Source organism: Taudactylus pleione, unplaced genomic scaffold (genome assembly GCF_031769625.1).
Source record: "Taudactylus pleione unplaced genomic scaffold, aTauple2 ptg000150l, whole genome shotgun sequence".
NCBI classification, from domain to species: Eukaryota; Metazoa; Chordata; class Amphibia; order Anura; family Myobatrachidae; genus Taudactylus; species Taudactylus pleione.
This window is the reverse complement of record NW_028284552.1, coordinates 409,061-423,054: the sequence shown is the minus strand read 5'-3', so window position 1 is coordinate 423,054 and position 13,994 is coordinate 409,061. Positions and strand designations below refer to the sequence as shown.

The 13,994-nt window shown below is 42.1% G+C and overlaps 1 protein-coding gene across 5 annotated transcripts in view; it reads left to right on the top strand.

The window, feature by feature from the left end:
- The first annotated feature begins 804 nt into the window (after positions 1-804).
- The window catches only part of EZH2 (enhancer of zeste 2 polycomb repressive complex 2 subunit), an 85,601-nt gene continuing 72,411 nt past the window's right edge, over positions 805-13,994 (top strand). For 4 of the 5 annotated variants that reach the window (XM_088474270.1, XM_088474268.1, XM_088474269.1 and 1 more), the window contains exon 1: positions 805-941. The gene's annotated coding sequence lies outside the window, so the exon portion shown is untranslated. Of the gene's footprint in view, positions 942-977; positions 1,072-13,994 lie in introns of those variants that run through there. The other variant, XM_088474267.1, reaches the window with a different exon arrangement.

Sequence of the window (13,994 nt, the reverse complement as noted above, 5' to 3'; positions counted from 1 at the left end):
TATCTCATGAGATGGGTGTTTAAGCACAGGTGGTTTCAATCATAAATTAAAAAGGAAGTCCAGGAACAGAGTATTTTGTACCTAATGGAACGGGTGGTGTGTGTGCAGTCATTAGCAAAAAGCAATACAGAGACGCGTAGTCACACACTATGAGACGAGCTCCGTTACTAAGCTCCAGACCTCCGCCCGCTACAGACGCACACCGGCAACCAGCCGGGCTGCTACGTCACCGCACCGTGCCTGTACCCACGTGCCCGGCCCCTGCACTGACTCCGCCCACCATGCTACAAATAGAGCGACAGTTACCGCCGCCAACGGGCAGGTTATAAATTCAAACTTCAGCCGCCCACTTCCTGTCTCCCGCCACTGTGGGGACGCGCGCTAGACTGGCCCTGATAAAGTTATTACTATGTGCCGGAGGCAGTGTCCCAGGCGGGTTATAATGCGGTGTAGTCTGCAGCACAATGCATGTATTTACGGGCACTAGGGTTATAAAGTATAATTTCATCGGCCATGGGGTCGGACAGCGCATGAAGTAGATGTACCGGGCACTTTTTGTCGCCCGGCGCAGGAAGGGAGGCCGCGGTGGTACCGGGAAGGCAGCAAAGCGCGCCCCTGTCCCGCCCGACACAGGAAAGCAGAACAAAGAGCGCGGCTGGCTGAGGAGGGATCGCTGGCGCCGGCTTCGTTTCCCTCTCTGCCTTCCTATTGGTCGCAGGCGCTTCGGACGCCGCTCAGGAGGCCAATGGGGAAGCGAGGGCCAGGTGTGGGCGTGGCTGCAGCCGGGAGCAGGGTGGGCGGGGAGAGGAGGATCAGGGAGGTTAGTTTGGCGCCCGGGACCGGTGCTGCTGAGAGAGCCTGGTGGCCGCACACACACTGGGGGGGAAGGCGGAGAGCCGGCCAGGGGAAGCGCAGGACCGGAGGCGGGAGCCGCACATACGGTAATGCTCGTCTGTCCCGTATGCTCAGTAGAGCGGTGTAGCATGGGCCCTGTGTGAGGAGTGCAGGCGAGGACAAAGGGGCCGCCCCCAGCCGGGGAGGAGGAGTCGGGCTCCCGGACTCAGCAGTAGTGTATGTGCGGGGAGGGGGGCTGCCTGCAGCAGGTATATGTATGGGGTCAGTATGGGGACAGGATAGCGGCACCATGTACCCAGGTCATCGGCTCGCCGGCTGCGTGTTACATATACACTGGTGTCCCCGACGTGCTCACAGGCTGATAGACCGGTGCTGCAAGTTCCACTCTGTCACTCACTCCTACGTGTATGAATGGGAGGAAAATCCCTCTGAATATAATATATATATATATATATATATATATATATATATATATATAACACATACACTAGCCTGTCACTATAAAACGGAGTACATGACTGCAGGAAAGTCGCACGATATAGATGAAGCACAAGGTGACTTAATGGAAATAACTTTAGTACTATCTCAAGGATACAATTTTTAGATTTTATTTTACATTATTATCATTGTACATTTGAACTTGGCTGTATTCGACCGCATAGCACTGACATGTTTCCTACACTGCTTCTTATTTTATCTGTATAATTATACAATGTTACCCACAAGTACCAATTATACCTTGTTACTTTATTTGTTTATTCAAAGAAACTTGCATATTTTGTCTCGCTATCTAACTTTGTTTCATATCTTGCCTGTGTAATGTGTTCACCATATTCGTTTTAAGATAATCTTCATTAAAATCAAATGATATATTACAAACATTTTTGCAAGAGCGTTTACAATATAATTAACACTGAACCTTAAAGGGATTCAACGACAGAATTTGCTTTTAAATAATTGTGTAACACATATAGGACAGTGATGGAATGTTTTTCAACTCAGACATCAAAAATCTTTTTGCACAAGTACGTTGGTATTAACTGTGTGCTTTGCAGTCTTAGGACAGCTTGTTTCAGAGTTAGGGGCAAATATAAAAATAAAATAAAAGCAATTTGCACCTTGGCAAAACCGTGTTGCACTGCAGGGCAGATTCAATATGTTCAGAGCTTTATATTTGGGAAGAAGGGGTTGTCCTGGCTTAATTTAAATACCAAAATAAAGCTACACACTATTTGTTCAGTGCATGCACAAGTAGTCTGTATTTTCCCAGCATGCAAAAAAAATCAAATTACTATTTTTACACCCTTTGTATTAAAGCAATGCTCCATTATTTTATTGTTTGATCTGAACACGTCCCAAAACATTATACATTTGAGTAAGAATGTCCTACTTGTTGCTTAAGTACAGGACACCAAATTTGTTCTGATGCCCTCTGATTGCTTGGTAACTCATTAAACTGGGCTGTAAAATACAATGGGGGTCCTTTCAATTATACTCACTCCATGAGTCCATGCTAGTAAGGCCGGGTACACATCAGAAGGATATATCAGTCGGCAGTACACACTGCATGTACCGGTGAACAGCCCTGCAAAATACTTATCCTTCCCGCATTCACCTGCATGCCGTTGTCTCATTCGACATGCAATACATCAGATTGGACGACGTTGCTGATGGCGCACAAGAATGTGCGATTGCTGGTACACTCTCGGTGATATGTGGTTATATGGCACACTTGCGTTAGCTCCAGAGTTGCTGATTTTTGTTTGTAGCCCCATGGGTGCAATGGCAACTCGCAGTCCTCTCGGCTAAGTGATTTGACCCCAAAATCTGAATATGAATTTACACTGTGTTCCTTGCAACCAAATATTGAGAGTGTAGTCATAGGGGGGAATTCAATTCAACGCAATGTTGAATAGCAGCGGGAGGGAGCTCCTGCAGCTATTCAATTCACCGCGCTGTTTGGGCACGCTAAGGATTTCTTCTCGCACCCCCCTGGGGATGCGAGCAGAAATCCGACCAAAGTGCCAGGCGCACAGCTGTTTTTCTGCTTAGCGCAGCGCTAACAGCTGTGCGCCCGGTACTTTGGTCAGAGAATGCCGGTTATCGTGCCTTTACACCCTTGTTAAGGCGTGATAACCGGCATTCTCCAACCACACAGGAGCTCCCTCCCGCGGCTATTCAACATCGCATTGAATTTAATTCACCCCATAGAGGAAATGGAGTTTCCCACCACAGAAAAGCATTTGAAAGGTTCCAGCTGAACTGATCGCGCTGTTAAGTCAGACTAGGACCACTTAAGTTGGAGAATGCCAGTTACCGTGCCTTAAGATGAAAGTTTAGTCATAGTAACCGTTATTCTCCGAACTAAAGTGCCGGCTGCGAGGATGTTCTTGCTGCGCTAAGCCACAAAACAGCATTGCAGCCGGTACTAAAGTCAGATTTCCTCCTGTGGTGCGAGCAGAAATACTCTAGTCCGGGGGTGGCCAACCAGTCAGAGGCAAAGAGCCAAGAAATATCTGTAGTCACGCCCCATTTTGTGCGCACGCCTTTGGTATGACATTTGCAGGAGCATGACCGCCTGTAGTTGTGTCCCATATGCAGGGATTCAGTATGACTTACCCCCCACTGCTGCTGTCTGCGCCCAGCTTACCTTCGATCGGTAAGGTCTAATGAAAGGTGCAGAGATATCGACGTTAGTGCCTTGTCAAGATTAGACAGTCGGGAAGCCGGCGGTCGGGATTACGTCCAGATTCCCATATGCAGGGCTGCCAATAGTTGTGCCCCATATGCAGGGCCTCCTTCAGTTGTGCCCCATATGCAGGGCCTCCTTCAGTTGTGCCCCATATGTAGGGCCTCCTGTAGTTGTGCCCCAGCCCAGTAATTACCTCATTGGGTCCATGCTGTCGGGGCTCCCGCTCCTGCTAGTGCTACCGCACTAACTTGGATCTAACTAGATCCAGCAGGCGTACAGGCTCCTCACATTGCTGATGACGTCACTCGTGCACTGCATCACTGGGAACGCTCCCCTCTGATTCGGTCAGAGGCTTCTTTAGCCTCTGTTCGCTTCAGAGGCCAGCGTTCACAGTTCCAGTGGGGGTCTGCCAAGCTGCATCACAAAAACAAGAGCTGTGGGTTGGCCATCCCTGCTCTAGTCGGACTGTAGAGAGTGGTCAATTGAATCTCTTCGGGAACTTCTTCCATGGGTTGTTCAACATCATGTTGAATTGAAACGCCCCCTTGGGAAGTTTTGCATAGCATTGTGCGAATAGTGATGTGAACTACTGTTGATAAAGAACATTGTTCAGCCAAGCATTTGGAAAGGACTATCAGTTTACCTGGCCTATTTGTATGACACTGCGAACAGCCACCCTGACTTATCATGTGACATTTATTAATGAAAAGTGTGAGATGGTGGTCTGTTTTATAGATTCATTAAAAGCCAAACATGGGTACAAGTTCAGTCTTTTAACCTGACCTGAAGTGTTTATAATTTGAATATTTTGACATTAAGGTTGGGCACACACTAGACAATGTTTGCCCAGCCCGACATTGGCAGCGACTGGACCCGGCTGGGGAGCCAGAATCAGCAAGTGCATACACATTTGCCGATAAGGGTAGCGACAGCAACAGCTCGCTAACGACATCCCCCGTCGGCCCTGCATGTAGGGCCGACGGAGGATGTTGTTGATGACCTGCAGGAGTTTCCATAGTGGGTATACAGGAGACGATGTGCCTGATATGTCGGTCCGATCCGCCGGATCGGACTACATGTCGTCTAGTGTGTACCCAGCATAAGAAATGATCAGAAGAAATGCTAAAGCTGCATACACACAATGATTTTATTTCCAACGATTTTATGAACGATTTTCTGTCAGATTATCTGTCAGATTTTTTAAAGTGTAATGAACGATTCTTTTGAACTACAAACGATTTTTGCATATTCCCTTAATGAAAATCGTTCAGTTGACAAGTCTGACTGAGCTACAAACGTGAACGCGCATGAACGATAATCGTTCATCGTTTGACTCAGAAAGTGAACGATTGTTTCAAATGATTATCGTTAAACTATCGTTTGGCGATAATCGTTCAAAAAATCGTTGTGTGTGTATGCAGCTTTACACTTAAAACTTTAGTATTAAAATGCTTTTGTATTGACAAGGGGTGGGACATGCTTTAACAACCAAGTAGTAAGATTTATCACAAAGGGCACGATTCTATTCAGCGCGATGTAAATAGCGCCGGGAGATAGCTCCCGGAGCTATTCAATTCATCGCGATGTTAGGTCAGGGAAGGCTCGTTCTCGCGCCTTAAACAGGGTGTTTAGGTGCGATAACGGGCATTCCCCGACCTAACTTCCCGGCGCGAGGCTGTTTTTCAGGCGCGAAGGGCCCGGAGGGATGCGAGAAGAAATCATTAGTCGGACTTGGCAGCGCGGTGTATTGAATAGCTCCGGGAGCTCACTCCCGGCGCTATTTACATCGTGCTGAGTAGAATCGTGCCCAATGAGAGCAAAGTTGAAATATGGTTTGGTTTAGAAACTACACTTTGGCAGATGTACTTTAATCCTTTTTAAAAAAAAAAAAAAAAGTGTATAATATAAGTGACTTATTCCATGTAGCTGTAGCAGTTTAAATTACTATTAGATTAGCTGGATTCTTTTGTTGTGTTCATGTAAATGTCAGGTTCTCTTATATCTTATAAAAATTAGATCCATGTGGTTGTTGTGAAGTAAAATAACTAAAATACAACTTTGTTAGTGTAAAGCTGGGTACACACTGACAGATATATTGGCCGATCAATTGATTGGCCAATATATCTGCTGCCCGTCGGCCAGTGTGTACCAGCAATATGTCTGTGAAGGATGCCATTCACAGACATATTGTGTCGGCTGTGCTGCACAGCCGATGGACAGGTATATTTGTCCATTGGCAAGTGTGTACGGGCGATCAGCTGATCGCCCGTACACACGCAGCCGCGGGGTGGGGGTTGCGGCGCAACCCCTGGCCAGCGGTACTTGTGGCTGTCTGAAAGATGATGGTCTTTCAGTGTATATGAACGACCATCATCTACAGATATATCCGCAGATCACTCTATCTGCAGATATATCTTTTCAGTGTGTACGCACCTTAAGAGTGGAGCTGTAGACTAATTTCTTCATTTTCACAAATTAGTTGTCCCCCCACAGGGCAGTTGGTAGAGATCTTTTGTTAACATGTTTTCCAAGTGCTAATAAATAACATTTTGCTGTATAACTCTTGTCTACAAAAACACATCTGCAAATGTTTGTGTTTTAGGCATATGCCATTGGTTTCCTATTTTTGTCTCTCCAGCAGGTGTACTTCGACTACCATAACGGTCTGTTTGTCCACAGTAGATGAAGTTTACATTAATTGCACCTTGGCACATGTCATTTAAATATAAAAATAAGCCATACTGTGATCATTTTCACCAATTAAAAAAAGAAAAAGAAAAAAGTAAACCTTTATGTACTCAACTGATTCTCTGTGGGTTTGAGAGCTGGATTTAAAAGGGCAGTAGTAATACACACAAAATCAGGCTGTTTTTATTGTTCTATCTTTTAGTGTTGTATATGTTTTGCATTAAGTTTGGCCCCAAGAACATTTCTAGACACATGACTAGAAGTGTGTAAATGCAGAGATTGTTTTCATTAGCTTTTGGATTTAACTTTTCTGAAATTTCACACTTTGGGCCTGATATAGAGATGGATTCTATTGCAGTCGTGGTTGAGATATTGTTTCTGGAGTCAAAGGGCTCGATTCAATTCAACACGAATTGAATAGTGCCGGGAAGGAGCTCCCGGAGCTATTGAATTAAGCGCGCTGTTAACCCCGACTAAGGATTTCTTCTCGCATCCCTTCTGGGGTTCGAGCAGAAATCTGACAAAAGTACAGGGCGCAATGCTGTTTCAAACAGCATTGTGTCGGGAAGTTTAGTCGGAGAATGCCCGCTCTCACGACTAAGTACGGACATTCTCCGCCCTAACAGCATGCAGAATTGAATAGCTTCAGGAGCTCATTCCCGGCGCTATTCAATCGCTATTGAATCGAGTCTATAGCAGCGGTAATATGCAAATACTAGTTTCCGCTTTTCTCTTGTGCACCGGATTGTGCAAGAACTGAGATGCCCACTTTCAATGCCCTTGGCCAGTGTAACTCCTTTGTTAGTGCTGTTGGCACATCATCATATTGATCATTGACCCTTGCACCAGCCTAGGCTGGTGCAATTTCTCTTTCTGAAATTGCTCTAAACATGGCTTCTGTGTCTGCGACCCTGCATTTTGGAACTGACACGTCTGTGACATTCCCATAACACGCCCATGAGACGGCCTTTTTATGGTGTTCACTTCAGGCCACTTTGCAGTCACCTCCCAGGAATGCCCATGGTCTTGCAATGCCAGTTCTAATGTCAATGATCTCATATGCAACAGTGTGTCTCTGCATTCACTCAGGTGAACACATGCACAGTTGCATATAATAGCTCAATCGCGCAAACCTTGGCATTGCTTCTATCTCTGAATCAAGCCCTATGTATGCAATGCCAGATTAAACTGCAGTATAAGTAGCAATTACATTATTTGTTGGTGTTTTTCTGTTTTTAGATTAAATAAATATATGCTTTATTTATATTGGTACCTACAGAAGTTTCATCTAGCACTTGACTTGTTGAGAATTGTGAGTTTTTCTTCACTGAATAAACATCATTATTGTCAAGTATTTCCTATTGCATCGGCTTAGTACCGGTGATAACTCTTAAAACACTTAAATTAAGCCAGTCTACTTAGTAAACTATACATAACTCCCTCCCTGTTTGATCTAGCACACTTCTGCTTTCCTCTTGTGATTTCCCACTATCACCCATATAGAAATAGAAACACAATTCATTCTTGTTACAGAGGTCACATACCCATTGTACCTTTGCGTAGCTATGCAAAGATGTTAAAGCACATCAAGCCGTAACTTTATAAAGATCAAGCATCATTTACAGTTCTTCAGGTCCTGGTTCCTGGCATTTTTCCACATAGATACTGCAAACAACTTTTTGCTTCCTGCAGAGAACACCAGTGAAATCTATTGGTGACTGCTAACTGGTCTGCCTTTTGTATCATAGCTCTAAACGACTCTTAGATGTGGATTGTGGAAACATTACTTGAAATGCTGCAAGTGCCCATAACATGCCAACAGTGGCCATTGCATGCCTATTTTTTATAAACCCTGTGGTTCTCCAGAAAATACTTACCTAATTTTACCCAGTTTCTTTGTAATTTTAACCAAAGTAACTTCTGTTAAAAGACGGTGGGGGGAATGTAGTAGAGTATGAATTTGTAAAAGTGTAGATCTTTTGGCTATTTTGATGCTATTTAAAGCGGTGATAGTTTTAAAGACAGACCCAAGCTTGAGTTACCTTCAAAAAATATATAAATAAATAAATCTCCCTGCAAAATCACAAGAAAATTAGCACCTTTACATACTCTTATACTCTTACTCTATTACATTCCCCCCTAGTTTGCCTGTATTTCATGTATTCCGTCTACCTACAACGTTTCTGTTAATGTAAAGATAACGACTACCAGTACTAAAATGTCCATTTAAACAATTCCCCCTTAGGGGAGAAATGCATATTTTTTGTTTGGCAAGCATTTCCTTTACTACTACTGATCATTTTGTAACTTATGTTGGGCTCCATGCATAAAAAAAAAAGTGAAAAATCAGAAGTATCTGATTTTGTATATTTTTATTTATTTGTGACTGATCAGTTATCCTAATTCTCCTTGCATAATTACCATTTTTAGCCATTAAATTACATTTTATGATGCTGGTGGTTAGAGTTTTAGATCGATTCAATTAATCCCAAGGTTCCATTGAAACTTTATATGTTTGTGGGATGTTTAATGTAGCAAGAAAAAAAAGTTTCCTCTTCGCAATTTTTTATTTATTTATTTAGCAGAAACGTGGCATCAAAGTTAATTACATTAGCCTTGAATTGTGGTAGGTTCGATCACAACTGTTTTTCTGTGTGGCATCTAGATTAAGGCTTACACCACAAACTATTTTTACCAGAAAACTTTTTTAGTTTTGCTTTAGGACTTTGCATGTGCCAGTGACTCAACCTACAGAACCCTAACATTTTTTAGGGGCTGCCCCTTCTTTTTATTCTGGTTTGGAAATTTGTAAGTTCTACAGCTATTTTTCTAGTAGTGTATAGCAGAACAGGAAAGTACATATATATGTATCTGTAATGTGCCCTGTTTATATGTTACCACTGCTTGAAAAGCTATAATGTAGATAAAATCTCTGAAGACTGTCATATTTCAATACTGCTGTCATCTTTATGACTTAATGTTAATAAGTATTTTATAAGATTTCAAAAATTGGTTTAGGGCATTGTTGACCAATTTTGCCTCATGATTTCTCTTCAAAGTTTTGAGGATTGATTTTGCAAACCCTTATGCATGGCAATACAATATATCCAAATAATACATTTAAGTTTTATACTTTGGTGTTTAATATAAATTTCCACAGAGGACAAATGCATTAGTAAATTTGTAATCCTTAAGAAATCCTGAAAGGTTCACTACAACCTGGAGCTTATGCCTCCACTTTTTCTGCACAGGGGTTAATGCCTTCTGCAAACAGGAGCTATGTGAGTGGAAGAAGTTTCAATCCACAGATGTTTTGGCTTCTAATTGGTCTTTCTGGTCATCCCCTAACCTGCTGCAGATATTTTAAAGCCATAAATTATTATTATAATTTATTTATATGGCGCCACAAGTGTTCCGCAGCGCCTTACCAAATATATAAACAATTACGTGACTAAAGACTTACAGTACAATACAATAGAATGCAGGACAAGGACATGGATAATATACATTGCTACATTAGTGACCACAACACCCACATAAGCAGCAGAGCTTAAGCAACCAAGTGTTAGGTGCCCTAGTGGGGGGGAGTAAGAAGTAGATGAAAGTAAAGCAAGGAGAAGCACAAGAGTGTAGAGGGCCCTGCTCATAGGAGCTTACTATCTCAAGGGGAAGGGTAGACAAACAGGTGAGACACAGATGGGGTAGATGAAAGTGTCCTTAAGATATTGAGAAACATTTAGCACAATCATCTAAGCTACTCCATCCTCCCTCAGCAAATGACTAGTAAAATCAGCTAAGCAAAGTATCAGTGTCCGATTCTAGAGCAACATCACTCATGTTCCTTTGAACCCCTAGGGGTATGCAGGGTATATGATTGATGTTGCGATCATCATATGCAGCCGTTACGAGGATTCAGAAGGCACATTGCTCATAATTGAATCGGACCTTCACCATTTTATCCATTCCTGAAGGACTTTTTCAAATCATCCAATAGTATATTAAATGCATGCATGTATATTTATTTATTAACAGTTTCTTATATAGCGCAAAAAATTCCGTCGCACCATATGTTTTTAATAAAATAAAGAGACATAATAGTGCTATGCAGTAAATGTTAATCTAATGGTGAATAAACGCAATCAATTTGGCTAGCTAGTATAGTATGAATAACAAACCACAATATTAAATTTACGTTTCCCTCCCATCATGATTTAATGCCTCGATGCATTCTGAGGAGACTGAGCAGTTGCAAGTTAAAGGAGTCGGTGAATACAAAAGAGAGATGTAATTGGTAGAAGTGGTTTGATTAGAGCAGAGTGTAGATAAATGTTGGAAGTATTGAAGGAGTGTGAAAGTGTGTGTGTGTGTGTGATGATTGTTGAAGCACACAGCCTGCCACATTGGTGGCTCATTAATAAATGAGGAGAGTGGCCTCAGTCCATATATATACAACATTTTAAGTCCTTTATTCTCTATTACACCAGTTATCTCAGCGTAATTTGTGCGTTATTACAGTGTGCATGCCCAAAAAAGGGGATACACACGTGACTGCAGGCTTGTGGTGTTCTGGCACTTTTTTTTTTTTTTCTAGTGTTTAAGGTAGGCTGAGTATAGTAAGGGTGTGTTCACACCGATGCAAACACGTGCAGATCAGGGCACGGGCACATGTTTGAGAGACATTTTTATTTCTAAGTGGTCAGGTTCGGGTGCACATACTACTGCGTCATTATGATGATGGGCAAGAGCAGTACTGGACAGCTTATGTTTAGGTGTGTTTAGGTGTGTATTATGCATTTGTGTGCATGTTTTAGCACATTGTGTTTTATAATTGTTTTTTGATGTATAAAATAGATGGATAGTTTTTGCTCTATGTATTGCGTTTTTGAACTTTTATTAATAGCAGTCTTTTAACGTGCACACATCTGCAAATTGCATAAACACGCTTTGTAATCTATTACTGTTCCTTTATCTCCTTTTCATATGTTATTTTGTGTCCACCATATGAACACTGGTCACATTGAAATTCTTAAGATGCCTGTATTTTAAATTGTCAAAATATTCATCCCTATTCAACCTTTTTGATTGAATAAAAGGGCCCAGACTCTGGTTGTGGAATGGTTTTTGCATTGATGCATATTTTGTTAAATGTCGGTTACAGGAAAGTGGCTGAGCAATATATCATTAGATTATCATGCCTCATCTCAATTACCATTGTTACTTTGCGGGATAAGAACTGCTGACAATTGCAAACTGTTATGGAGTGTATAGTCTGTGTCCTTGGTTTGTAGAGACAGCATTGATGTCATAAGTAGAAGGTGATTTTCATAAAGGATTGCCAATTTACCTAATATAATACTTTATGTTCAGTAAATTCATAACTCCACTATGTGCCTAATAACTTTTTGTAGAAAGGATGGCACAGTGCAATCCCTTCTTTAAGGACAGTCACTTCTATAATATTAAGGTGATTTCTGTTTAAAGGAGCTATGTTCCATTCATCCAAATGTACAGTATATATTCTAATCCTTGATTGCCTGCAGTGCTAATGCGGACCACACACTAGATTTTTTTTATATGACGATACAACAAACTGTAAACCAGTAATTCCAACGATTTTGCATTTCTTCCATACACTGAACAATGTTTCGGTAACATGTTACAAAACAGTGCTTATAGTGGTCACATGTGTGACAGGATGTTTGTATGCATCTATCAAGCAGTACCTCTTAAAAGTGGAAGTTTATACGCTGCATCATCAGCATGAACATCCAAAACAAGTAATTTGGCAGCATAATGTATCATTCATAAATATATATATATATATAAATTTTCATAGCAGCAATGTAATTTTTTTTTTCCAGAAATCCCAGTGGCAGATTAGAAAACTCTACATATATACCAATTTTCCTTTTTTTTTTTCTTATGTTTTCATCAGCCTGCTATTTGAATATGAATTCTGTTCAGTATCATGGACTAACATGGCAACTACAGTCACAATGTGCTTTATGTAGTGAGCAGAGAGGCTTTGGAACACTCCTCTGACTTCTATCTGAACTGTACACTATTACCTCTCCCACTCAGAGCCCCCCTCTGCCCCACCAGCCACCTTCACATGACCTGCTTTGTTTGTATCTGTGAGCCTGTGTCGCAGACTGTCTGTCTTGCAGCCAATTTGTTTTGTGCCTGACTGCACTGTGGCATATTCCCAGTCCTTCTCACTCTGCTATCATGTGCAGTGTTCTCCCCAGTCAGTTTTTTGCGGGTGCACCACTCGGCACTTTGGGAGCCTGCAAGTGGGGACAGTATCTGGGAGCTGTATAAAAAGGTCCAGATCCTACAGACTTTGCAGTTTTTTTCATAATCAGACAACTAGGGCCTCTAATAATAAGAGGAGAATATATAAAATGTTGTTTTAAGTTTAAATCATAGGGTCAGGGTTTAAAACATTTTATTATTGCTATTATTAAGGCCCCCGCCGGCTACTTTTTGATGCCACCCGGCTGGAAAAAAATTCTGGGGAGAACACTGATCTGTCATGCTGTGACACTGTGGCAGCCATACTTGCTTCCCATCCAGAGGGAATCTGTATGAATTACCACCGGACCTAAGCCTGGCGGATGAAATACCGACACTGGAAGGCCAGCATCTGAAGATCCCGACTAAGGCAACACCCCTTTCCCCCCTAACCCTCCCTTAGGGCTGCCTAACCTCCCTACCCCTAGTGCCTAACCCTAACCTCGCCCCAGGGGTGCCTAAACCTAATTCTCACGGGGTGGGTGCCTAAACCTAACCTCCCCCTGGTGGTGCCTGACCCTAAACCCCCCCCCCCCGTTCCCCTAGCCTAAACCTAACCCTCCTCTCCTAACTCCCCCCGGGAGTCCCTAATCCTAACCCACCACTCCCGATACCCGGCTTACTTACGATCGGTATGCCAGGCATCTGGATTTCGGCGTGGGGCTGATAATGGGTGTCGGTATTTAGACGCCTATCATAAGTCACTTGCCAGGATTTCACAGTAGGGAAGCCGGCGTTCGGCTTTTCGACCACCGGCTTCCTGACTATATCCTATCCAGGGATGCATTGAAGAGGAAATAGTGATCTGTAGGAGGATAGCTAAGAACCATGACTATTAAAAGCATGCTTAATGGGCACTTAACTTGCTGTTTAAAATTATTATATAGGATTGCTGCATTAATGAGTTCACAAAAAGTATCAATACTTATTTTTTTATTTATTGAAAGTGGTTCTCAACTAGAATTTTATAATGGAGTCTTTCATATAGATCATATGAGCAATAGTTGATGTAAGAGTGTTGTTGGATTTATTCGGAATGGATGGTATAATACACATGGATACAATTACATGTAATTGGCTAGGCGACTATTAGCTGGACCCATTGCTGCCAGTGAACGCTCCAAGGAATAAAGATTAAAAGATCATATTACTAGAAGGTGTGTGTTTTGTATTCTTATTTTTTTGACTGGTAAGCATCTAGTTACATTGATATTTTCAGTATAAGTACCTTTTTTGTATTGCCATTTGCTTTGTCTGTTACGTTACATGTCTATATCTACTACAATTTTCATTGTTTTATCATGCACATAATTTTTCTATTCAATTCATATTTTCTTAAAGTGGTGTTCCTTCCTTGTTTTATTAACTGCATTAATTTGGTGACCATATTGCTTGTTAATATGATGGTGACTACACGTGATCTAGAACATTTGTCTGGATAGATATGTAGCAACTGTGGAGACTC